The following is a 26,385-nucleotide window of genomic DNA, read 5'->3' as shown; positions in this document are numbered from 1 at the left end:
CACTACCCTTCCTTCATCATTCTTCACACATTGCTCACCTATGATATCCCGATTATCCCTCTTCACCTGACCTGCCACCCTAAATAAATTTTTTTTTTCCCCATGATTTAGGTTATCAAGTAATTGTCTCTGTGACTCAGACTTTGCCCTGTATACCTCTCTTCTAGCCCTACGCTTGGCAGCCAAATATTCCTCTTTGCTACCACCCTTCTTCCATTCCCGGAAAAGCTTTCTTTTCTCCTTAATTGCAGCTTCTACACCCTCATCCCACCACCAAGTTACTTTATGTCTTGGTGGTCCTTTTGCCCAACCGCATGTTACATCAGTAACTCTCAAGAAATTGTTCTTGAGGGCTCTGTACTGTTCATTAATGCCTCTGTCTACAGCTCCCTGTTCAGCCACCATTCTCCTCAACTCACTATAGAAGGCATCACTTACTACTTGGTTTTTCAGCTTCCATATTTTCCTCCTAGGTACATAAGTCCTCTTTTTCATCACTTGTTCTTTAAGCACCATATCACAAATCAATAGTTTGTGCTGCTGCACACACTCCTCTCTTCCTATAACTTTAACATCCCTCACTAACCTCTTATTGGCCCTCCTAACCAGAAAATAATCTATCTGACTGCTATTTCCCCCAGACTCATACGTAATTAACCTACTGTCTCTTTTCCTAAAATATGTGTTGCACACAATCATGTCCGTTGCCTCCCCAAACTCGAGTATCCTTTCCCCTTCTGCATTCCTTATACCATACGCACATACCCCATGCACTCCTTCATAACCTTGTGCTGCTTCACCTACATGACCATTTAAGTCCCCTTCCAAAATCACTATCTCATCATCCCGCATACCACCCACTACACGTATTAAATCATCCCAAAATCTATCTTTCTCTGATTCATCCAATACTGCCTGTGGAGCATATGCTGATATAATCGCAGCTATCTTTCTTCCCAACAGAATTTTCACTACCAATATCCTATCGCTTACTCTCAAAACATTCATAACATATTCCATTTCTCCGCAACCATCACACCAACACCTCCATATCCGTCTGTCCCCCCCTGCCAAAACAACTTATAGCAACAGTCCTTCCCAACAATCTTTCTCACTGATCCCCCCCTGTACTGGACTTCCTGCAAACACGCCATATCCACCCACCTCCTACTGAATGCTTCAACGGCTTCCCCTCAAACTTCCCACATTCCATGAACCCACCCTCATCCCCAAGGGTGATTTGCTGTCCCCAGGCTTGCTTTGAAACTTATTTTGTTTTGTCATCTTCAGTATTAATAAAGGGGGACAGACACAGCACAGGTCCCACTCACTGCACAGTCCCAGGTCCAGGCAATGGATCTGGGACCCCTAGCCCACCAGCTTACCAGTGGCTGTGGTAGTGGCCTCGGGGCATTCTGCCAGGACAGCTGCAGGGACACCCTCCAAGCGCGTCTTGGCACTGCAACTATCCCGCCATTATACACCCACTGATAGGGCAGTCTTCTGGGGCATATATACAATACATACATACATATATAAAACACAGTACTGTACTTACATAACATACGGACAAACATGACGCTATGCTTCCTCAATATTTAAATCCCCTATGCAGTGAATAGCCATAGTAGTCCTAGTTTCCATTGGACTGGGAGACAAAAGCTGCATTAACTTCTAAGTAGTTCCTCACCTGAAAGCTGTTGAGTAAAAGATTGTGAAAAAAAAACCCTACATTTACTCATAAATAGTTCCTCACCTGGAAGCTGTTGAGTAAAAGATTTATTGCGTGTAGTTGCTTATTACCCCTGTATGTCTTACCCTTTTCACCTTTCACTGATTCCTACACCGGTACGTTTTTGACACATATCTCACCTTTGCCTTCGTAGAACTGGGAATCAAGGCTTCATAATTCAAATTTACTCAAGCCTAACATTGAATAATGTCAAGATGTGCATTTAACCCGCCCCGTCCCGTCGACGTATGGGTACATTGCAACGATTTGCATTTGCCAGTCCTGGCGACGTACCGGTACGTCGTGCAATTGCAATGTGCATAATTTCGACAATTTTCAAAATTCGCGCTTGATTTGCGGTATGTACCCTCGCATGACCTTCCCCTACCTGCCACCAGGCGGGGACACTCGGCGACCCCGCGCGACCCGCGCTAGCCCACTACTCGTCCACTCACCTGGTAGCCACGGTCCTGCTCAGACATGGCTAAGAGAGGTCTCTCAGACAGCGAAATTTAAGTCACCCTGGACACCTTTACTGGCGACAGTGATTCCCCACTGGACGACGAGGATATGGACAAGGATTATGTGCAGCCAGAGGAGGAAGAAACCACCAGCAGTGACGAGGAAGTTTCGTCTCCCAGGAAGCAGCAGTACGTGACTTACCGTGCTGCTAGAGAGGGGCAGCAGGCAAAGAAGGCACGAGCAATATCCTATCCCTATCCCCAGCGTGATTTGGAACCAGAATTCGAGGATGAGGACGATGACGGAGCCATGGGACGTGCTGCCACGTGGTATGGACGTGAGGTGATAACACATCGTGGTCCAGAGCGCACATCACGTCGTATGAGCAGGTATGGGCCTAGCATTTTGTTTGGGGAGTTAGGAAGTCAAGTGGAGGGAGTGGGGAGTGAAAGGGAAAGTCTAGGGAGGATTAGGGAAAGTGAGAGTGACGTGAGTGAGTCATTGCTCTCCCTACGTAGTGTGAGGCGGCGTAGTGGATCACATGGGCCAGTGCGGGTGCGTTCCTTATCACGTGGGGTTGTGAGGGAGGGGGAAGGTGGGGAGGAACCACTCCAAAGCACGTCTTATGCTCCCCAATATCCCCTAACACGTGGTCGAGCTAGGGTGCGTGAGAGAGCACGTGGTGTCGTAATGGAGGGGGAAGGTGGGGAGGAACCACTCCCCAGCACGTCTTATGCTCCCCAATATCCCCTAACACGTGGTCGAGCTAGGGTGCGTGAGAAAGCACATGGTGTTGTCATGGAGGGGGAAGGTGGGGAGGAACCACTCCCCAGCACGTCTTCTGCTCCCCAATATTCCCCTATTTCATCCCCACAGCCCCCTAATGTTCCTCAAGGCCGTAAGGGTAAGGGAAAGGGAAAGGGTAAAGGCAGAGGGAAGAGGAGTGACAGTGGGGAAGCCCTCCGCACTCCTTCTCCCCCACCTCCCCAACCAGGATCTCCTCCCCACCCAGACGAAGGCGGTGATGGGGATGATGGGGACGAGGGATTTGTGTCGTGGGATTGGGAGGATGGGAATTATTTTTCTCCTCTCATTCACCCCTTCACTGAGCAGGGGCGATCTGGCTGCATTGCTCCAGGAATTCACCGTAATTCCACCAGGTTGGATTTTTTCCACCTGTTTTTCAGTGAGGCATTTGTTGATCAGATTGTATACCAAACCAACCTGTTTGCAAGCGCCCAGCGCCTAGAGAGTGAAAGATTGGGAACAAGGAGTAGGCATTCTATCATTTATGATTACCCTGTCTCCCTTCCAGAAATGTTCTTATTTTTTGCCCTGGTCCTTTTGATGGGTATTATAAGAAAGAATAGAATTCCTGCTTACTGGACTAGGGACCCTGTTATGTTTACCCCAATATTTGGTCAAGTGATGAGCCGTAATCGGTTTCAACAAATTCTAAGTCTCCTCCATTTCTATGATGCTCATGACCCTGCAAATGCAAACAACACTGATAAAATGAGGCGAATTAGGTTGGTCTCTGATCACCTCAGGCAAACCTTTCGTTCCTCATTCTATCCCTATAGAGATCTCATCATAGACGAGAATCTCGTGTTGTGGAGAGGCAATATTTCATTCAGACAGTATATACCCAGCAAAAGGCACCGTTTTGGGTTCAAGATCTTTGTTATGTGCGACTGTAGGACTGGATACGTGCAGGACATAGTCTTGTACACCGGTGCACAGACAGACATAATAGAAGATCGAAGTATTGGACTGTCGGGAGCAGTGGTAAAGACGATGATAGAAGACTACCTTCATCGTGGTCACGTTCTCTACCTCGACAATTGGTACACTAGTCCTCTTCTCGCTCGTTATCTTCACACGCATGAAACGGGAGTCTGTGGAACCATAAAGGTGAACCGGCGTCGCATGGCCAAGGTAGGGCGGAAACTTGCAAGAAATGAGGTTGTCTTCTTCAAAGCCAACAACATCCTTGCAACAATGTGGAACCACAACAGAGAAGTAAGCCTCTTGTCCACGGTTCACCGCCCCTTGATGCACCGTACTGATTCCGTAGATTACCGTAGCGAGAACAGGCGTCGTGTTTGGAAACCTGAGTGTGTCATGGATTACAATATAAACATGCGCCTCGTGGACCAGTCAAACTCCATGATATCGACGGTAGAGTGTGCCAGGACCACGATGAAGTGGTATAAAAAACTGTTCTTTCACTTGCTAGATATCACTGCTCTGAATTGCCACCACCTTCACGCCATGATAACAGGAGTTCAGGAAACATTTGAAGGGTTTGTGAGGGAGCTCACAAGAGAAATCTTTGCAAAGTATGCTGTTCAAAGGCCCCAACATCGCACCCGCACTGACCCTATTGCCCAAACTCCCCAGAGAAAATCCGGCCGCCATTTCCCCACTCCTATCCCTCCCCAGCCAAACAGACCTAGGCCCCAACGCAGGTGTCACGTGTGCAGTAATTCCCAGGTGAGACTCACGACACAGGAAGGACACCCGCTATGAGTGCGTGCAGTGTGACGTGGGTATCTGTATTCACCCATGTTTTAGTGAATATCACACGTTGATGCAATTTTAGTATGGTGTGAATGCGAAAGGATGCAGAAATTATGATGTAAATGCGACAGACAGACGCTCAGTGAAATTATCAGTCATGTTGATCTCCAAATATTAGTATAAAGTGCATACGGGTAGAACATAAGTGAAAACATTGTAAGTATATAAATCTGCCCTAAGTTGAAACTTACATAGCGAGGGTTTTATGATGCGATATTCTGTCGCTCAGTGCAATAAATACGACCCGTAATTATATAATTATTATTATTGGAAATTCTTACGGGTATAATATAAGTTCAAATTATTGTAAGTGCTGATATATATTCTAAGTCAAATATTCATAGCGTGTGTATAGAGATGCGATTTCCTGATGCTCAGTTGAATGAATAAGGCCCGTAATTATGAAAATAGAAGTCAACAAGTGGTAAAGTGTGTAATATATGTGAAGAATTAGTATATAAGTGTGTGAGTATTATGTTGGTCGAAACATTCCTTGCGAGGGTATTTTCATGCGATATTCTCACGCTCACTTGAATAAATAATGGCAGTATGTACAGTGCATTATAGGGGTGTAAATGTGTGTAATGTAAGTGGGAAATTATAAGTGGAGTGAATAAATAAAGTAGATGATGAAACACGAGTGCTTGAGATCGTGGTTGCTACGTGAATATGCGCTAGCATATCGCTAAATGCCCTCGTAATGAATGAAAATAATTGAAAACCTTTACAGTGGTGGAGGAAAGGTTCTATGTAAAGGGGAAAATAATAGGAAAGTGATAAAACAATTTGGTGTGTTGAAATACGAGTCATAGCGAGTGTGCTTACTAAGCTGATGTGCGCTAAACTTATGCTGCATGTCATCATAATGAATGAAAACATCTGAAAACACTTACAAACAGTTGTAATTGGTAAAATGTCATTGAAACAGAAGTATACAAGTAGAAAAAATGATATGTTGACTCATACCAGACACTTAGCATATAGCATGTTACGACTCGGACCAAACTCGCTATGCTCGCGCGATGGTACAATGCTTATTTTTCATATATATGTGTCTGAAATCCATTATATTGTTACTGTTATTGTTTATTAGTTCAAATTCAATAAATATAGAGGTGTTGTGTGTTGTTTCTCCCAGTATTCCTTAACATAGAAAACGTGAGCGCCTGGCACGTCCATTACAGAATACGATACCTGGCTCGGGGAACCTCACCTGTATAGACCACTTATAGACCACGGTAAGCCCTTTCTTTGTGATTTTCCTTCATTTCTCAACCTAAGCGGAAGTTTTAGCCAAAAAAAAAAAAAAAAATCCAAAAAGGCTCGGGACTGGGGGATGTCGGAGGGGCGGAAAACCTCGGGACGTGACGGGTTAACCTAGATCTGTTTTTTTTTTCACTGTGACCTGGGTTTATGGGCATTTTTAAAATAAAAGTCCATAAATCTAGTTTTTTTTTTATGGTCAAATAATATCAGTGGGTAATCTGTCTTCCTGGAAGACAGATTACCCACTGATATTTTCATTTTGATTGTAGTTATGACCCTATTAAAGTTATTACAAGAGATTTACATGGCTTACATATACTGTAGTTTCTTCGAAATTATGTATGAATGTAACCAGTGGTTTCGAGATGGTTAAGTCATTACCAACGATAACGAATGTGCTGTTGATCATAGTGAAGAATAGGTAGAAATGTCAATATATACGAAATAACAAACAGGTTACACATAGTATTTAAATGGAATTCCAAGAGATTTTGTTCAGAAACCATTTGATTGTCGATTCAGTGACTATAAGTGTGGGAAACGTGCAGAGACCACGAGATATTGCACTGTTAATAAAGCATAATAACCAGTGAGTTTTCTTGTCATTGGCTGCCATCCCTCCTACTCACACATCCCATTTCATATATTTCTCTCCATTCCATCCCTCCAGCTCATCCTTGGTCTCCCCCTCTTACTCTCCAAGTCAGACTCTCAACTAACTTCTTATCTTGGCCAAACCATCTTATTATTAGTACTATCATTTTCATTTACAATTTTTTTTTTGGTTGCTGGTAAAAATAGTAACAGCTATACGTTTGGAAGGCCTCTATATTTAAGTTGAATTGAACAGGTAAGAACCATTCTGATTTACCAGAAGTGGGTTAGTTTAATAGATGTGAAGTTTAGGTTGAAAGAAATTCATGATTAAACACTAATACAAGTTATAATTTTTTTTGTGGTTGCATTTTATAATTGACCTGTAAGCCACTCTGCTTCACCTATAACAATACTCTACTGGTAGCATTGCTGAACTTCAACCTTTCAGCATAGACTGTCCACTTCTGGCCAACATTTTCACTAAATCAAATAAATATTGGAGATTTGATATGGTAAGGCACACCACTGATTACTTTTAGATTAAATGAAGGTCTAAAGAGTCTAATAAATGAAGGTAGGAGCTGCAGGAGACAGGGAAGAACATACAAGAATGAAAAAAATGAGTGGAAGGAAACAAACAAGAGTTTTGAAGTAAATGGAAATGTTGTTTGATGAATAACGTAATTATTTGCAGATGATACATTTCTTTCCCTGGCAAATGGTAAACAAATAATGCTTGGCATGAACCGGAACTTTAGGAGCTGTATCTGAGAATCAAATTTCACAGCGTAAGAGAGCAATATTATTATTTTAGAGGAATGAAATTACTGACTGTCCAGTGATTCTGATTGGCCATTCAGAGGAATACATTGAGAAGGGGGAAAAAGTGAGCATATGGAGAGAACACTTTAATGAATTGTTGAACATAGAGAATGAAAGTAATGCGAGTATAAGTGACTGGAAAAAGGCTGGGAGCAGGAGGGAGGTGAGAAGACAGGAAGAAATCAGTAAGATGGAAGTTGTGGAAGCAATGAAGAAAGTCAAAACGGGGAAAGCCCCAAGAATTGATGGAGTGTGTGGTGAAATGCTGAAGCTTGAGGGAGAGATAGTAGCAGAGTGGATATGGAAGATGAGCAGATTGGCCTGGGAGGAAGGTAGAGTCCCAGAGGATTGGAAGTCAGGTATAATTATTCCCTTGTGTCAAGGGAAAGGGGAAAAAGAAGTGTGTGGTAATCATAGGGGCATTCTTCTTAGTGTAATAGGAAAAGTATACGGTAGGATACTTATTGACAGAGTTAGGGAAATAACAGGAATTAGCTGAAGTACAGGGAGGCTTTAGGAAGGGAAGAGGCTGTGTAGATCAGATATTCTTAGATCTTTAGTGGATAAGTTTCTAGAGAAGGGAAAGAAGTTGTAGTCGGCCTTCACGGATTTGGAGAAAGCATATGACAGGGTGGATAGATAAGGATTGTGGAAAGTATTAAGAATATATGGAGTAGTTGTTGAATGCTATGAAGAGTATGTATGAGGGTGCTAAGGCTGCAGTGTGTGTGGATAGTGAACTGAGTGAGTTTTTCGGTTTGAAGGTTGGGTTGAAACAGGGATGTGTCATGTCTCCATGGTTGTTCAGTCTGTATATGGAGGGGTTACAAAAGAGATACAAGGTACGGCAGTGGATGTCGGAGTGGCCCTAATGAGAGAGCCAGTGTTTGGAAACTTCCTGTACTGTTGCTTGCTGATGATACTGTGTTGTTAAGTGAAGACGAAGGGAAGCTGCAAGGCTTGATGGATGAGTTTGGGAGAGTGTGTAAGAAACAGAATCTAAAGGTGAATGTAGGGAAAAGTAAAGTAATGGTCTTTGAGAGAGGTGAAGTCAGTGAATGTACAGTGAGGTTGGATGATGAGGAAGTGGAAAATGTGAGTACGTTCAAGTACTTGGGTGGTGTGATGAGTGAGCATGGAAGTTTGGAGGGTGAAGTGCTTGAAAGGGTACAACAAGGAAGAAAGGTTGCTGGTTCCTTGAAGGCAGTGATAAGAAACAGGGAAGTGAGCATGGAAGTGAAAAAGTTATTACATGACAGTATTGTGATACCAACTCTAACGTATGGAAGTGAAGCTTGGACGTTGTTGGAGGGACACAAGAGTGATAGCAGTGGAAATGGGTTATTTGAGAGGAGCCTGTGGAGTCACATGGAGAGACAGACTGACAAATGAGTATGTGAAAGAGCGTTGTGGTGTGGATGTGGATGTTATATGAATCGTTAGGAGAAACGCATTGAGGTGGTTTGGCCATGTGGAGAGGATGGAGAGTGAGAGATTGATGAGGAGAGTGTATGTGAATGAGGTGGAGGGGGAGAGAGGGAGGGGAAGGCCAAGGATGAGATGGAAGGATGGAATGGAGAGGTATATGAGAGAGATGTGAATTGGGAACAGGGCAGTGAAATGGCGGGGGACAGGGTGACGTGGAGACGATTTGTTTGTGGCCACCCTGTATAAGAGATTAACGTGTCAGGCAAGAGATAGATAGATAGATATTATTTTCAAGTTGTACAACAAGGAATGGGGCTTAGCTAGGTAGCGGTAAGGAGAGACCAGTAGGAAAGGACAAAAAGAGGCCAGTGCATGACAGTACACTAAAACAATTCCACTATGTACAAGGAAAGGATAATATTATTGAGTCACGAGTGGGAGCCATGGTAATGAGTCATATGAATTAGGTTGTGGATTAACATGAAGATGCCTAGGCAAACCAATGAAGTTTACAGTGTTATGTTGGTTTGGAAGCTTCAGATAGATCCACAAGGGATGCTTTGGCGTGGTTCAGCAATTCAGAGTAAACAGAGGGTGATTTAAACTAGGAGAGTGTATGAGTAAAGAGGATGGATTGAGAGGAACAGAAATACTGAAGATGAGGTGGAGGGATGGAATGGAGAGGTATGTGAGAAAGATGTTGGACACCTAGATCTGGCAACCGCTGACTGGAGACAGGTTGGCAAGGAGACAATTTAACTGAGACTGCTCATCAGAGGTTGGCTGTGGAGACAGCTGGTGAAGTTTTCCATTATTTCACCAATAACAGCTTACAAGGGGAGGTCTGTTTATTCTGGTGAAAGCTTGTACTGTATGAAGATGCTCTTTCGATGGGTGTAATATAAGTGGTACCTAATTTCTAACATAAGAAGTGAGAATTCCACAGTTGTAGGTAAAGCCCTCACTTCTGAAATAAAGAAAAATTATTCGCAGGACATAATTTCCATTTTAAAGAACCCACTGGTAATGCAAGGTTCCTCGATATACAAGAATGAGTGATGTACCATATCTGTTGACCTTCATTATATATTATTTTGCTGTAGTAAACACTACTGGAAGTTTTCTAAGTGCAATATAAATAAACTTCCATTATACTGTATATATTTATATCTTATTTTGCTACGGTACACACTACTGGATGCTGTACCAGTGCCACTCATAAACCAAACCTCTACTTCCAACAGTCTCCACCACAATACCTGCATGTTAAGAACCCAGATCTATTTCCTTCCCTCTTTATTTTTATGAATGGAGGACACCTGTAAGTTGGTATATGGATTATTTTTAAATTACTTTATTTTTCCCTCCTCTTTTCATCTTCTTAACGATAGAAGTAATACCTTTTATTTTGTACACACATTTGGAAGTTGTACCAGTCCTAGATCATTCTGTTATCATTAAATACATTATTACACTCCCTCTTCTGTCTTTCTTTCCCCTTCCTTCTGCCTGTGGGTGACTGAACACTGAGTGACAAGCCAAGTGGTTTACTGTACACCAAGGAACCATTTACTACCCTGGGTAGTAACCATATACCCTATTAAGGCACCTGATGGTTTGTGCTTAATTAAGGCGCTCCAATCAGATTAAAGGGTGGTTGGGGTTTATTGCTCACGTGATGCCACTCAGGGATGAGTGAGGCCGGTCACTTTCGTCTTTAATGTCAGGACCAACTTGCCTAACCCTGGGCTCCGCTCCTGATGGGGCAACATAGGACTGGATGATGGATGGATGAATGGATGGAAATACATTATTTCTTTGCTTTTGTAACACTAGTGGAAGTTGTACCAGTCCCATATTTTTATGCTTTTTAAAAAAAATATTAATATAAATTGCTCTAGTGACCACTTGTGGAAAGTAACCAATTCATATAGCCAAACCTTTGGTTAGGTTGTTATGCTAGGTTGCTTTACACTGGAGTGTGTAGCCTATGACTGAGTGCCTCCATTCTTGCCTATCCCGTTTTTTATTTATTCGAGGAAGAAGGAACCAAAGGCCATGAGCCCGCAATAACAGTTCCCTCCAAGAGAAAAACAAAATACAAGAGAGAGCCAAATTCAAGATCCATTCATTTCGAGATGCCTGGACACACTGCTTTTGAAAGACTGGAGATCATTGGCAGCAGGAAATACAGACAGAGGGAGACAGTTCCAGAGCTGACCTGTTGCATAAATGAAGGACTGGGAGTAACAAGTAACTCTTGCATTAGAGAGTTGGACAGAAAAGGGATGAGAGTTTGCTGCTACACGGGTGCTACCCGCCTGTCGTAGAGGTGGAGGAATACATGCAGACAGTTCAGAGGAGTAGTGACCATTAAAGTAATGTTACTGATAGAAAAGAGATAAAGATGCAACAGTGCGGCAGAGACAGAGGTTAAAGGAAGTCAGTAAGAGGAGGAGAGTTAATGAGACGAAAAGCCTTTGACTCCACTCTATTGAGAAGAGCTGTATGTGGGGATCCTCCCCACACATGAGAGTTGTACTCCACACAGGGGCGGATAAAACCCCTGTATAGAGTCAACAATTGTGCAGGGGTAAAGAAAGAACGGAGTCAACTAAGCACACCCAATCTCTTGTAAGCAGATTTTACAAAAAATGTAATATGATCTTTCCAAGATAAGTCTCGAGTAAATGAAACCCCAAGCATGTTCAAGGATGATGCAGGATTAAACTGAATATTATTAAACATTAGTGGGTATACCTGTGGAAGATTTTGACGGGTCGATAGGTGTAAGAACTGAGTCTTAGATGCATTAGAAACAACAAGATTATTTTTACCCCAGTCGGAGATACGAGCCAAGTCAGACATTAGGTGTGCCATAGCCTCATCCCTTGTTTGTTGAAGTAGCCCAACTGCTGAGATGGGCGTTGCGAGAACCGAATGGAAAGGTTAAGGGTGGAGTCATCAGTATATGAGTGTAAAGGGTTAGATGTACAGCTTAGAAGGTCATTGATGAATAAAGGGAAGAGAGTTGGTGATAGGACAGAGCCCTGAGGAACACCACTGTTGATAGATCTAGGAGAAGAACGATGGCCTGTGTGTTTTTCTTTAATTAGGCCTGTTATCTCAATTTCAGCCATCTTCATTGTATTTTTCTGGTACAAATTCTGCCTGATTACCATTTTTCTTAAACCTTTCCTACTATAATTGATTTTCATTTTTGCAAATACTCATGCTTGTAAATAAATGCATATTCATGCCATCTTTCCATTCTCCTTAAGTAGAGTACAAATCTTTAAACTAACAGGTCATACTCATTCCTCCAGACAGTCCTTTCAACCAGAATCTGATGATGGAAGAAGGGGAATAATAGTTTCCTGGGGCTAGCCCCTATCATATCATATAGCCCTGGTGGGTGACAGGAGGGTGCTACCCCTCTCGGCAAGGCAGCTACTGGGCATGGCTCGAACTCATGACCCCCCCCCCCAAGTTCTGAGCCTGATGCTCTACCACTGAGCCACTCTGCATCAAAATAATGGAAGAAACTTTGACTGGAAAACCAACTTTCATATTGCACTAGTCTTAAAATGGGGTCAGTTCCATTAATTGTCCAAACAGGGATAGCACAGGGTGACGATAGTAAAACAAACTTCATATTCATAATTATTTTTATTTATCTGTGACTTAAGAAAATGTATGTAACTACCTGAATGTTGAATTGAGCATGCAAAAAGGAATAAGATTATTGGAGTAGATGCATGAACAGAGGTACTGATATACTACCCATAAGCACAATACCAGATAGTGCACCCAAGCTGCCTCCAAGTGGTTGCTGACAAACAAAATACTGGTAATGGTCCTCCTACTGTGCAGTTCCTGAAATCTTAATTTCCAAAATGTTGAAATGCTGGTTTTCCTAAATATTTTGATTAAATCAGTTTATTCAACATATTTTTGTAAATACAGTATCATATGTATCCCCCCCCCCCACACAGACACAATGATAACAATAATAGAAATTCCTTGCTTTGGCGTCCAGCATGAACACTGTATCGGCAAAGAGCTTTCGTACACTGCAGACACCCAAGCCAGCTTAAACTGGACTCATCTGAATTATGTGGCTTTGTTCTCAATTTTTATTGTGTGATTTTCTCACCCCAAGAAGACAACATTTTCATTGTTTACTGATAAATTTTCACACCAGAACATGACTGTAAGATACAGTATAATATAGTATATATACTGTGATGTGTGAGGGGAATGCCAAGCAGTTGGATGTTTATACATAGAAGTGATAGTAATGATTGAGAAATAGTTTTCCAAGGTTTTTAAATTTCCATAAGCCTCTTCTATCTATCTATCTATTGCCAGACGCCACAATCCCGTAAGGGGTGGCCATTTGACTCTGAGTTATTTGTTTTACAGGGAGGGGCACTAACCCTCCACCAACCCACTTGTTGACACGTAGGGAGCACGTATGGTTTGGTTATATGGTTACCACCCAGCGTTGTAAATGGTTTCTTGGCTTACAGGAAACCATTTGGCTTGTCACTCAATGTAAAGCCACCTGTAAAGGAAAGAAAAGCAATAAGAAGTGACAGGAAAGATGGGAGAAATAGGAAGCCTCTTGATCCTGAAAATTTCTGAATTTGGGAATTACATTCTATAGTAGCCGCAGCGAGAAATGAACGCTGTGGTGGGGCAGGCGGGATGACCGGGGATTCCCCCACTGTAGCCATATCCACATGTCACCGACCATAGAGGTAGGATGTCACCGACCATCGGCCACCGCAGCAGCCCCGCTCCATGATCCTTACCCTGTGTCTCTGGCTTTCTCTTTCTCTCTCGGTTTCTATATAAACTGGTGTATTTCCGAAACTAATTATGAAATTATTATGACTTTTGTTCCACACCACCACTGAGGTAAAAATCAAGGAGAGTTTTCTGTATAAAGGTTTCCCCCCCCTTGTCTGAGGGCAGGTCAGTTCTGGCGAGTGTATAATTATAGGTCAGGCGGAGGTATCGGCAAGGCTGCACTCCCCCGCTCATATGCCACATTTAGGAGGGGGGGGAAACCTTTATACAGAAAACTCTCCTTGATTTTTACCTCAGTGGTGGTGTGGAACAAAAGTCATAATAATTTCATAATTAGTTTCGGAAATACACCAGTTTATATAGAAACCGAGAGAGAAAGAGAAAGCCAGAGACACAGGGTAAGGATCATGGAGCGGGGCTGCAGCGGTGGCCGATGGTCGGTGACATGTGGATATGGCTACAGTGGGGGAATCCCTGGTCATCCCGCCTGCCCCACCACAGTGTTCATTCCCTGCGGCTACTATAGTACTGTATTAGTCACCACAATATCATAACCATGTAGGACCTCATCAACCCACTAATTATAAATACAGTGTACACAATTTTTTTTTCTTTTTACACATAAGAGTGCAAAATGCATTGCACAATTTCATACTCATCACACATGTCAGACTCTTTTCTTTTTCCAAATAACTCCACAAACATCATAATCTCTGAGGTATATATTCCTTCAAGATGATAGTTTTTTTCAAGTGTGACTTGTGTGAGTGAGAGAGAGAGAGAGAGAGAGAGAGAGAGGAGAGAGTCTTACACACACTCCCAAACTCACCCACCAAGCCTTGCAGCTCCGCTGTCTTCACTTAACAACACAGTATCAACTGCAAACAACAGTACAGGGAGTTTCCAAACACTGCCCTCTCTCATTAGGGCCACTCCTACATCCACTGCCCTACCTTGTATCTCTTATAACCCCATCCATATACAGATTGAACCACCATGGAGACATGACACATCCCTGTTTCAATTCAACCTTCAAATAGAAAAACTCAATCAGTTCACTATCCACATACTGTACATTGCAGCCTTGGCACCCTCATACATACCCTTCACAGCATTCAGCTTCAATCTTTTCCATATATTCTTAATATTTTCCACAATCCTTGTCTATCAACCCTGTCATATGCTTTCTCCAAATCCATGAAGGCCAACTACAACTTCTTTCCCTTCAGAATCAAAATCACTGGACAGTCAGTAATTTCATTTCTCTAAAATAATAATGATGCTCTCTTACATTGTCAAATTTGATACTCACATACAGCTCCTAAAGTTCATGCCAAGCACTATTTGTTTACCATCACCAGGGAAAGAAATGTTATCATCTGCAGATAATTACATCATTCATCAAACAACACTTCCATTTACTTCAAAACTCTTATCTTTTTTTTTTTTTTTTTTTTTTTATGTGTCAGACTCTGCGCAAAGGCTTCAGGGCCTATATCTTGGGGGCAGTAGCCTATCCCAAGGCCCAGTAGTCCTACACCTCCACATGTCACCACTTCAGCGCTAACACCCACCGTCCATATTGAATACATGCTAGGGCTGTCTCATACAGGACTGGTGTATTGGTATTAGCGGGGGTATTTTTACGACATGTCGGCGGGTCACCTTCCACTTATTTTTTTTTACTCTTGTATGTTCTTCCCTGTAATGCTGAGTAGACTTTGGCTCGACTTCTCGTCCCATATCAACTCAACACGGAGCGGGGTCCTCTTTCGAGACCGGAGCTAGTGCAATGAAGAGAGGCAGGACAAAAAACTTTCGGCAACACCATACACGTGTATTATTTCAGTTAGACACAAGACATTTCAGCAGACATTACATCACAATATAGAGCAATACAAAACCTTATCTAAAATATTGTGTATCTCGCAGGATACTAGCTTCCTAGATATTAATGACAATACAACAAATCTTAGTACTAGGAGTACAGTAAATACCCGTGCGCGCGGAGCGCGTGAGGGGAGGGGGGGGGTCTGTGATCTACCAAGAGGGGGGGGGGAAGTAGGGAGACACGGAGAGTGACTTAGAACGGCGAGGGGGAAGTTATGGTAATATTTACTGAGGCCCGATATTAACAAGGGAGTTTAGGTGTTTTCTGTTGGCAAGAATTCTTTGACAATTAACTCTGGTTCTTATTTGGACTTTAAGAGCGGGGGTGAGGAATGGAGAGAGTTTTTAGGGGTAGCGTGCGGAACAGGGGAATATAGTTATTACTCACTAGGTTTCTGTCGGCACAACTTATATACTACACATCTCCCCGGTGGGTTATGTAGACTCGCACTTTCCAACGCGTAACAAAGTCGGAACCCTCGTAAATTCTACTCAGAGCTTAGCCAATAGCACTCCAATAATGTGTTAGTCTTTCTTCGGGCTCTAGAGAGAAGTCCTTAGAAAACTTCGGGATGACACTCGCACGTATCTTCACTTGAGGTCTCTACCCACATTCTCGCCCGTTAACGGAGTATTATGTCCTGGTTTACCCCAATGGAAATTACATGAAATTACTGCACTAGTCTTATTCTAAGAGGAAAGGAGTCACACTTAACCTACTCCACGATTATTACAGGATCGCTCGTATTTCTCATGGAGAGAAACACGGTTACCTCAGTGATGATCCGGTTGGACTGAGGGCGTCGTCAGAGTAGGGCGATCCGCGAGGGCACTGGGCGACTCGCTAGGGCGTCCTCTCACGTCCGGGGGTTTCCGGACTGGGCTCCGGTGTAAGGCCCTTGGGACTGGGGCCGAAGAGGGCTAGGAACCTCTGGGCCAGGTCCCGGCGTCGCGGGGGCGTGGTGAGGTCTCGCCTGGGTGTCCTGGGGCGGGCCGGAAGAGGCGACGGACTGCGGTCTCCTATGAGCAGAGGTGCCGACAGGGGAGGACTGCGGCAGCGGCTGTCACGGGGGCCCAACAGGTGGGTCTTCTCAAGGGCCTCGCACAGGGAACAGAGGCCGGGGGAAACAGGGAGATCTTCCCTCCTTACTATACCCTGGGAGCGACCATCGATCGTCTCTACCGGAGTGCTGAGGGAGCGATCGTGGATCGTCTCTACCTGAGCTTTCAGGGAGCGACCATTGATCGTCTCTACCTGATTTTTGTGGGAGCGACCATAGATCGTCTCTACCTTGTTTTTATGGGAGCGACCATTGATCGTCTCTACCGGAGTGCTGAGGGAGCAACCATTGATCGTCTCTTCCTGATTTTTATGTGAGCGACCATAGATCGTCTCTGTCTTTTTTTTATGGGAGCGACCATTGATCGTCTCTACCGGAGTGCTGAGGGAGCGACCGTCGATCGTCTCTACCTGAGCTTTCAGGGAGCGACCATTGATCGTCTCTACCTGATTTTTGTGGGAGTGACCATAGATCGTCTCTACCTTGTTTTTATGGGAGCGACCATTGAGCGTCTCTACCGGGTTTTGATGGGAGCGACCATAGATCGTCTCTACCTTAGGGGCGCTGCCTGGAGTATAGTTTCTGACTCCATCCCTAGCTAACTCGGTGATTTCGCCACACGAAGGTAGTGTCTTTCGCCTACGGTGGCGGCGGCGTGGTGGTTGAGTGTCACAAGGGCGCACAGCCCGGGCTGACGTACGCCGCTGTTGCCCGGAGTGGTGGTGGCTGGCGGCAGCTACCCCGGGGGGTCCGAGTGGGGGTGTCGGCATTCTTGAGGGCAGACTCCACTGCTCCTGGTCTGCCTCGATGTCGGGGATACTGCGGTATTCTCCGGAATATTCCGGAGAATCGTATCGGTCAAAGCCACGCATTTCACCACCGTGTTCTTGAAAAAAGTCACGTCCCTGTGGCTGGAGGTGGAACGCTAGAGTGTTGGAGGTGGTGTAGACGGGCTGGAGGTGTCGGAGTGTGTGCTGCCAGGCGGCAGTATAAGAATTTTCCTCTTGTGCTTGGTCATAGGTGAGGAAGAGGGCGGAGGGGGTGGTGGTGTGCTTGAGGATATTTAACAGGTGGTGGGGTCCGCGGAGCCGGTGGTTCTTGGCAAAGGAAGGGGCCCATACAGCTCGCTTAATTCTCATGTTGCTTGGTGTGGTTGTCGGTGTGGTTGGAGGTGGAATGCCGGACAGAGTGGGCGAAGGCCGGGTTCTATGCAGTAGTAATGGGGCGTTGAGTCTCTGGGGAGTACAGGTAGGAGGGATTTGGGCCCGATGTAGCTGGACAGTGTGAAGTCGCGGGGAGGTGGGGGGTGTAGGGGTGTGGGAATATCGGGCAGGTGGGCGTGAGAGGCGGCCCGAGCGGGTAGTGGTGGTGGTGAGGGTAGGGGTGGGGGGGGAGGGGGGCGTCGGGTGTGGGCGGGTTGTTTTTCGTGCCGCGGGCGTGGTAGCACGTGGTATTGGTGGAGTGGGCGTACGGGTGGTGGGCAGGGGAGGGGGGGAAGAAGGGGGTGTTGGTGAAGGGGTGGCGGTGGTGCGGGCAGGGTGAAGTCGCGGGGAGGTGGGGGGTGTAGGGGTGTGGGAATATCGGGCGGGTGGGCGTGAGAGGCGGCACGAGCGGGTAATGGTGGTGGTGAGGGTGGGGGGGGAGGGGGGCGTTAGGTGTGGGTGTGTTGTCTTCCGTGCCGTGGGCGTGGTAGGACGTGGTATTGGTGGAGTGGGCGTCCGGGTGGTGGGCAGGGGGAGGGGAGTGGAAGAGGGTTGTGGTGAAGGGGTGGTGGTGTGGGCGGAAGGGGTGGTGGTGGTGGTGTGGGCGGAAGGGGTGGTGATGGGCTGGGGGACGGGGGTGGCGGCAGGGGCCGGAGATGGGGGAGTGAGGGCTGAGGGGCAGGCCACGGGTGGGTGGGGCGAGGGGGAGGGGGGGGTGTTGGGGGAGACGTCAGGTGAGGTGCCTGGGGCAGGAGAGGTGGAGGTGGTAGGGGGGGGAGAGGGGGAAGGGGAGGAGGAAATGTAACACTCAAATGTGGTTGTAGAGGGTGGAGCGGGAGCCGTGGGGGGTTGGGGGGGCGGAGTCGTGGCGGGGGGAATGGGCGTGCGGAAAGGGCGCACGTGACAGTTTCGGAGGGTACGGGGAGTGCCGTGGTAGTCCACGACCACCTGGTAAGGGTTGGGGATCTTGGTGATGGTGTGGGGGCCCGTGAAATGGGGGGCAAGTTTGTGGGGGGTAGGGAGTTGGGCGATGACTACGGTGTCACCCTGCTTGTAAGGGTTGGCGGCTGTGTCGGGTCCAAGGTCTAAGTTTCGCTGTAGGTGGTATACCCGCCTTTTTAGCAAGTGTAGCGGGTCTGTGGCAGGGGCGGAGGTGGGCGGCTGCAAGTGATGGCGTAAAGGTAGTAGGAGGGGGGTTTCGCCAAAGATCCTCTAGTGGGGGGAAACCCCGTCCTCTCGGGGGCAGGAATTCATGCCCCACTGGACGATTTTGACGTGTGCTGGTCAATTGTTGTCTTTTGTAGCCTCGATTCTGGTCCGTAGCTGATTTGCCAAGGTACAATGGCTGCGTTCACATACCGCGTTCCCTTGAGGCCAATATGGTGAGGAGTGGGAGATTTCGTATCCAAAAATCCTGGCCAGCTCTTCCCAGACTTTCCCGGAGAATTCGGGGGCATTGTCGGAATGGATGGCCTGGGGAATGCCAAAGTAGGGAAAAACATGTCGGAGTAAGGCATCGGCGACCGCGACGGCGTGATGTTCTTTAGCGGGGCAGGCTATTACGAACTTGGAGTACGTGTCAACAAAAGTGATCACGTACTTATATCCTGATTTAGGAGGGAGAGGTCCTACCACGTCGACTGCTAGGAGCTGCCAGGGTTTGTGGGCGGTGATATGGCCAGAAGGCCCAGCGGTCCGGGTAATGTCTTTCCCGAGCGCGCAGGCGCGGCAAGCTTGAATAATTTCCTTGGCGAGGGTGGAGGGGTTCGGGGCCCAGTAGACGTCATTAAACACCTGTAGCAATTTTTTTGTGCCCAAATGGATGCCGTTGTGGGCGTGTAACTGGCGCAGGGTGTCACGTGCTGCATCGGGGGCCAAGAGGATGTGTCCAGACGGGGTTAAAAGGTGGTCGCCATGTCGGCACAATTTGGGAAACAGGTAGGCTGGAATCCAGGGGGGGCGTTTTTTGTGGTGCCAGAGTTCTAGCAGGTCCTGATCTGGTTGGATGGCGCGGATGGGAAGGCGGGAGAGGGCATCTGCATTGGTGTGGAGCTTCCCGGGTCTGTACGAGATTTTGTATTGAAATTCCTCTAGGGTGTCACGCCATCGGACGGTTTGGGCGTTCTGGGAGTCCGATTGTCACAGCCACTGGAGTGATTGGTGGTCGGTTATTATAGTGACTTGGGTCCCAGAAAGGTAAGCTCTAAAATATTGGAGGGACCAGATTATGCCGAGGCATTCTCGCTTGGTGGCGGCATAATTTTTCTCTGCCGGGTTCAGTGTGCGGCTGGCACAAGCAATAATGTTTTCCCGACCGGCCTGTACCTGGGCTAGAACAGTGCCAATGGCGTCCAGGGAGACGTCCGTGTAGAGGCGAAAAGGGAGGGCATAGTCGGGGAAGGCCACGATGGGGGCCGAGATAAGTTTGTCTTTCAGCTGCTGGAAAGCGGTTTGTCGGTCCTCTGTCCAGAGGAAAGGTTCTCCTTTCCTCGTCAGATCGTGAAGAGGTTTAGCAATTTGTGCAAACCCCTTCACGAAGCGGCGGTAGTAGGATGCGAGCCCCAAAAAGGCACGAATGCCGTGAACATCTTGCGGAGGTGGTATGTCCGCTATGGCGCGCAGCTTATCGGGGTCTGGGGAAATTCCTGCTTGGGAAATGGTATGGCCTAGAAACGCGATGGTTATTGCGGCCAGGACACATTTGGCTGGATGTAACTTGAGGCCTGCCTGGCGAATTCGGGTAAAAACTCGGTGGAGGCGCTGCAAATGATCGGCCCAGGTTTGGCTAAAAACGATGACATCATCAAGATAGGCCAAACAGATCTCCCAAGTGAGGCCACTTAAAACAGATTCCATCAGCCTGGAAAACGTGGCAGGGGCATTGCAGAGGCCGAATGGCAGGACATTAAACTCATAATGGCGGCCATTACTGGTAGAGAAGGCCGTTTTGCCTCGATGATCCGGGTGGACTGGGACCTGCCAATATCCAGACTGGAGGTCAAGGGTAGAAAACCAAGACGCCCCGTATAGGGAGTCTAGGGAATCGTCGATGCGGGGAAGGGGAGTAGCATCCTTAATTGTGACGTCGTTCACGTGGCGGTAATCGATGCAAAACCACATCGTGCCGTCTTTTTTTTTCACTAGAACGACGGGGGAGGACCACGGGCTGGTGGAGGGGGAAATAACACCCGCCTCTTCCATTTCGCGCACTTGGCGGTCTTCCTCTTCTCTCTGTCGGGGGTTCTTCCGTCGGGAAGGCTGTCGTATCGGAGGGCCTGTCGTATGGATCTCGTGAGACAGGTACGTAGTGTGTCCTATATCTGCGGGCCCTGCCGCAAACAAATCCTGGAACTCCAGGAGGAGGCGGCGTAAGGCGTCTGACTGTTGGTCGGAGAGATGGTCAGGGATGGGGGGGAGGGGGGCGGGGCATTGGGGGGGGGACGGGACGCAGGGCTCGGCTTCTTCCATCTCTCCGACGATAAGCCCTTTGGGAAGGGTGAGAGGGGATGGTGCGAGATTGGCGATGCAAATGGCAGCGCGGTGGGGGGGGAGAAAGGTAGGGGAAACGAGGCAGGCGGAGAGGGGTCCGGCAGGGAGGAGGGGGGAGAACAAAACGGATGGGCCCGAGGGCCTGTTCAGGGGCACCCAGGCCTCGTGGTGTGAGGGGATGGTAACGGCGGCGGAAACGGTGGCAGGGAAGGAGGGGGCAAGAGTGGGGTGGGGTGGCGCGGGGGAGGGGGGAGGCGAAGAAGGGGAAAAGAAAGAGTGCAGGGGGGGGTTTTTTGTGTGTGTCCTCCGGCCGGGGCTGCGGCGTGCAGGTACAAACGGCTGGGGCGGAGTGGGGTAGAGGGTTGAACTGGAGTTGTCGGTTGCGACAGTCGATAGTGGCTCCGAGTTTTTGAAGTAAGTCCAGCCCTAAATAGCCGTCATAGCTCCGGCAGGAGGAATCAAAGATAATGAAGGGGTGCTGGGTAGATACTGGTTGGTGGGTGTCGACCCGTAGGGCCCGAGTTTCCCCACGGATGGGCAGGGGGCCATCCCCCGCATCTATAAGGTGGGTGGTAGTGGGGCGGAGCGGGCCAAACCGTGATTTGTAGCGGGAGAAATAATGGCTGTAAAGACAGGATCTGGCTGCTCCCGTATCGACTAGTAGTCTGGCCTTCACACCGTTGATTTTCATTTTGTGGTACACTGGGGGGCGATACTTAGGGGTGATGGCCCCCGCCACCGTGGGTTGGTGCGGGGGCAGGCCTAAAAATGCAGCTGGTTAGGGCTCTCGTGTTCCTGTTCCTGCTCTAAGTCTCCTGGTGGGGGATCGTCCGCTGGCGCCAGCTCGTCCCCTGGGGCTTCGCCTTCTAGGGCGGAGACCTTACGCGAACCCGGGGTTGTGCTTTTGCGGCAAGCAGCTTTCAGCTGGTCCCGTACGTCATGAAGGGGGCAACGGGAGTTGCAGGCTGTGAATTCCCATGGGTTGATGAGAATTAAGTTTGGGTTTTCTCGCGGGGCGGGGCGCCGACGAGAGGGGTACGCCCTGGGTGAGCTAGGCGTCAGGGTCGGGCTGGTGTGGGGCAGGGGCGGACGTGGTGGGGCTGGGGGAGCCGGGGGCCGAGTGGGGAATTTCTTGACAACATTGATTTGTTGTGGAGGAGGGCACGCGGTCAGGAGGCGCCGTATCAGCTGTATATCCCTATCCATGCCTCCTGTCGGATCGTGGATAGTAAAGTGTTGCTTCACAACACTTGGGAGTACTCGGAGCAGAGTATTGAAGGTGTGCTGGTCCCGGGTTTCTTCGTCTGATTCCGGGTAGGCAGCAGTAATCAGGCTTCTTCCCTGCAACAGGGTATTATCTAAATCCCCATCATAAGTAAAGCTATCCAATTTGGATAGAGCCACCACTTTCCCTAATGATGGGGTGATGGATTGGACTGCGAACTTGGTAAAGTTCTGCCAGGTGAGTTCTGGGACAATTTTTGGCGCAATGTTAGCTGCGGCTTTACCCAGTAGTGGAAGTGTGACTGCAATTTTTGTTGGTCATTATCGAAGCCAATATCCAATAAGGGTTTAACTATTGCAAGATATGTATGTATGTCATACTGGTCAGGGTCAAACTTGGATAACTGGACGTGCGGTTTAGTTGCCATTTTTCCAAATATTTCCTATTTACCTCTCTTCTACGCTCGGATCTAAAACCACCGCTGGCCACCAGTGTAATGCTGAGTAGACTTTGGCTCGACTTCTCGTCCCAAATCAACTCAACACGGAGCGGGGTCCTCTTTCGAGACCGGAGCTAGTGCAATGAAGAGAGGCAGGACAAAAAACTTTCGGCAACACCATACACGTGTATTATTTCAGTTAGACACAAGACATTTCAGCAGACATTACATCACAATATAGAGCAATACAAAACCTTATCTAAAATATTGTGTATCTCGCAGGATACTAGCTTCCTAGATATTAATGACAATACAACAAATCTTAGTACTAGGAGTACAGTAAATACCCGTGCGCGCGGAGCGCGTGAGGAGAGGGGGGAGGTCTGTGATCTACCAGGAGGGGAGGGGAAGTAGGGAGACACGGAGAGTGACTTAGAACGGCGAGGGGGAAGTTATGGTAATATTTACTGAGGCCCGATATTAACAAGGGAGTTTAGGTGTTTTCTGTTGGCAAGAATTCTTTGACAATTAACTCTGGTTCTTATTTGGACTTTAAGAGCGGGGGTGAGGAATGGAGAGAGTTTTTAGGGGTAGCGTGCGGAACAGGGGAATATAGTTATTACTCACTAGGTTTCTGTCGGCACAACTTATATACTACACATCTCCCCGGTGGGTTATGTAGACTCGCACTTCCCAACGCGTAACAAAGTCGGAACCCTCGTAAATTCTATTCCACTATATTACTCAGAGCTTAGCCAATAGCATTCCAATAATGTGTTAGTCTTTCTTCGGGCTCTAGAGAGAAGTCCTTAGAAAACTTCGGGATGACACTCGCACGTATCTTCACTTAAGGTCTCTACCCACATTCTCGCCCGTTAACGGAGTATTATGTCCTGGTTTACCCCCGTGGAAATTACATGAAATTACTGCACTAGTCTTATTCTAAGAGGAAAGGAGTCACACTTAACCTACTCCACGATTATTACAGGATCACTCGTATTTCTCGTGGAGAGAAACACGGTTACCTCAGTGATGATCCGGTTGGACTGAGGGCGTCGTCAGGGTAGGGCGAGCCGGGAGGGCACGGGGCGACTCGCTAGGGCGTCCTCTCACGTCCGGGGGTTTCCGGACTGGGCTCCGGTGTAAGGCCCTTGGGACTGGGGCCGAAGAGGGCTAGGAACCTCTGGGCCAGGTCTCGGCGTTGCGGGGGCGTGGTGAGGTCTCGCCCGGGTGTCCTGGGGCGGGCCGGAAGAGGCGACGGACTGCGGTCTCCTATGAGCAGGGGTGCCGACAGGGGAGGACTGCGGCAGCGGCTGTCACGGGGGCCCGACAGGTGGGTCTTCTCAAGGGCCTCGCGCAGGGAACAGAGGCCGGGGGAAACAGGGAGGTCTTCCCTCCTTACTATACCCTAGGAGCGACCATCGATCGTCTCTACCGGAGTGCTGAGGGAGTGACCGTGGATCGTCTCTACCTGAGCTTTCAGGGAGCGACCATTGATCGTCTCTACCTGATTTTTATGTGAGCGACCATAGATCGTCTCTGTCTTTTTTTTATGGGAGCGACCATTGATCGTCTCTACCGGAGTGCTGAGGGAGCGACCGTCGATCGTCTCTACCTGAGCTTTCAGGGAGCGACCATTGATTGTCTCTACCTGATTTTTGTGGGAGCGACCATAGATCGTCTCTACCTTGTTTTTATGGGAGCGACCATTGATTGTCTCTACCGGGTTTTGATGGGAGCGACCATAGATCGTCTCTACCTTGACACTATTAGAGCGACCATAGATTGTCTCTACCTTAGGGGCGCTGCCTGGAGTATAGTTTCTGACTCCACCCCTAGCTAACTCGGTGATTCCACCACACGAAGGTAGTGTCTTTCGCCTACGGTGGCGGCGGCGTGGTGGTTGAGTGTCACAAGGGCGCACGGCCCGGGCTGACGTACGCCGCTGTTGCCCAGAGTGGTGGTGGCTGGCGGCGGCTACCCCGGGGGGTCCGAGTGGGGGTGTCGGCATTCTTGAGGGCAGACTCCACAGCTCCTGGTCTGCCTCGATGTCGGGGATACTGCGGTATTCTCCGGAATATTCCGGAGAATCGTATCGGTCAAAGCCACGCATTTCATTCCGTCTCCTGCAGCTCCTGCCTTCATTTATAGACTCTTTAGACCTTCATTTAATCTAAAAGTAAGCAGTGGTGTGCCTTACCATATTAAATCTCCAATACTTATTTGATTTAGTGAAAATGTTGGCCAGAAGTGGACAGTCTATGCTGAAAGGTTGAAGTTCAGCAATGCTACCAGTAGAGTACTGTTATAGGTGAAACAAAGAGTGGCTTACAGGTCAATTATAAAATGCAACCACAAAAAAAATTATAACTAGTGTTAGTGTTTAACCATGAATTTCTTTCAACCTAAACTTCACATCTATTTAACTAACCCACTTCTGGTAAATCAGAATGGTTCTTACCTGTTCAATTCAACTTAAATATAGAGGCCTTCCAAACGCATAGCTGTTACTATTTTTACCAGCAACCAAAAAAAAAATTGTAAATGAAAATGATAGATGGTTTGGCCAAGATAAGAAGTTAGTTGAGTCTGACTTGGAGAGTAAGAGGGGGAGACCAAGGATGAGCTGGAGGGATGGAATGGAGAGAAATATATGAAATGGGATGTGTGAGTAGGAGGGATGGCAGCCAATGACAAGAAAACTCACTGGTTATTATGCTTAATTAACAGTGCAATATCTCGTGGTTTCTGCACATTTCCCCCAATTATAGTCACTGAATCGACAGTCAAATGGTTTCTAACGAAAATCTCTTGGAATTCCATTTAACCCGCCCGGTCCCGGAGACGTAAATTAACGCGGCAACATTGCAAGGACATTGCAAGGTCCCTAATTTGCACAATTTTCAATTTTCGCGAGTGATTTTTGGCATGTATACACGGGACACCTTCCTCTACAAGTTGCCAGGCAGAGACAATGCCTTACCCAGCATGACCTCCTCCCCCCCCCTGCATGACCTTTTCTCAGCAATTCACCTGTTATCAGTGACCTGGCCAGTAAAGCCATGTCATGACACGGTACGAAATTCAGGGCCAGAGTGATTCCCCAATCGATGACAATGTGGAGGACAAACATTAGAGGAAGAAACAGTCAGAAATGATGATCAGGTAATGTGGCAAAAAAAGGTCAGGAATGGCGATGAGTTAGTGAGTGAAACAATGCTTATAATGCCTATATTACCGTTTGAAAACCAACATATTCTCGTGCTACATATAAATTCGTACCAAATAAATAAATAAATACCGTTTATGAGTGGTGTAGAATAGTTATCCTCCCATAGAACTCGTTTTCTTTGCAGCCAGCCTGATAGAAAACC

The sequence above is a fragment of the Coenobita brevimanus genome, chromosome 36, assembly GCF_032717465.1.
Source record: "Coenobita brevimanus isolate Jiangsu-jjx chromosome 36, ASM3271746v2, whole genome shotgun sequence".
Lineage (NCBI taxonomy): Eukaryota > Metazoa > Arthropoda > Malacostraca > Decapoda > Coenobitidae > Coenobita > Coenobita brevimanus.
This window is presented reverse-complemented; position numbering follows the sequence as displayed.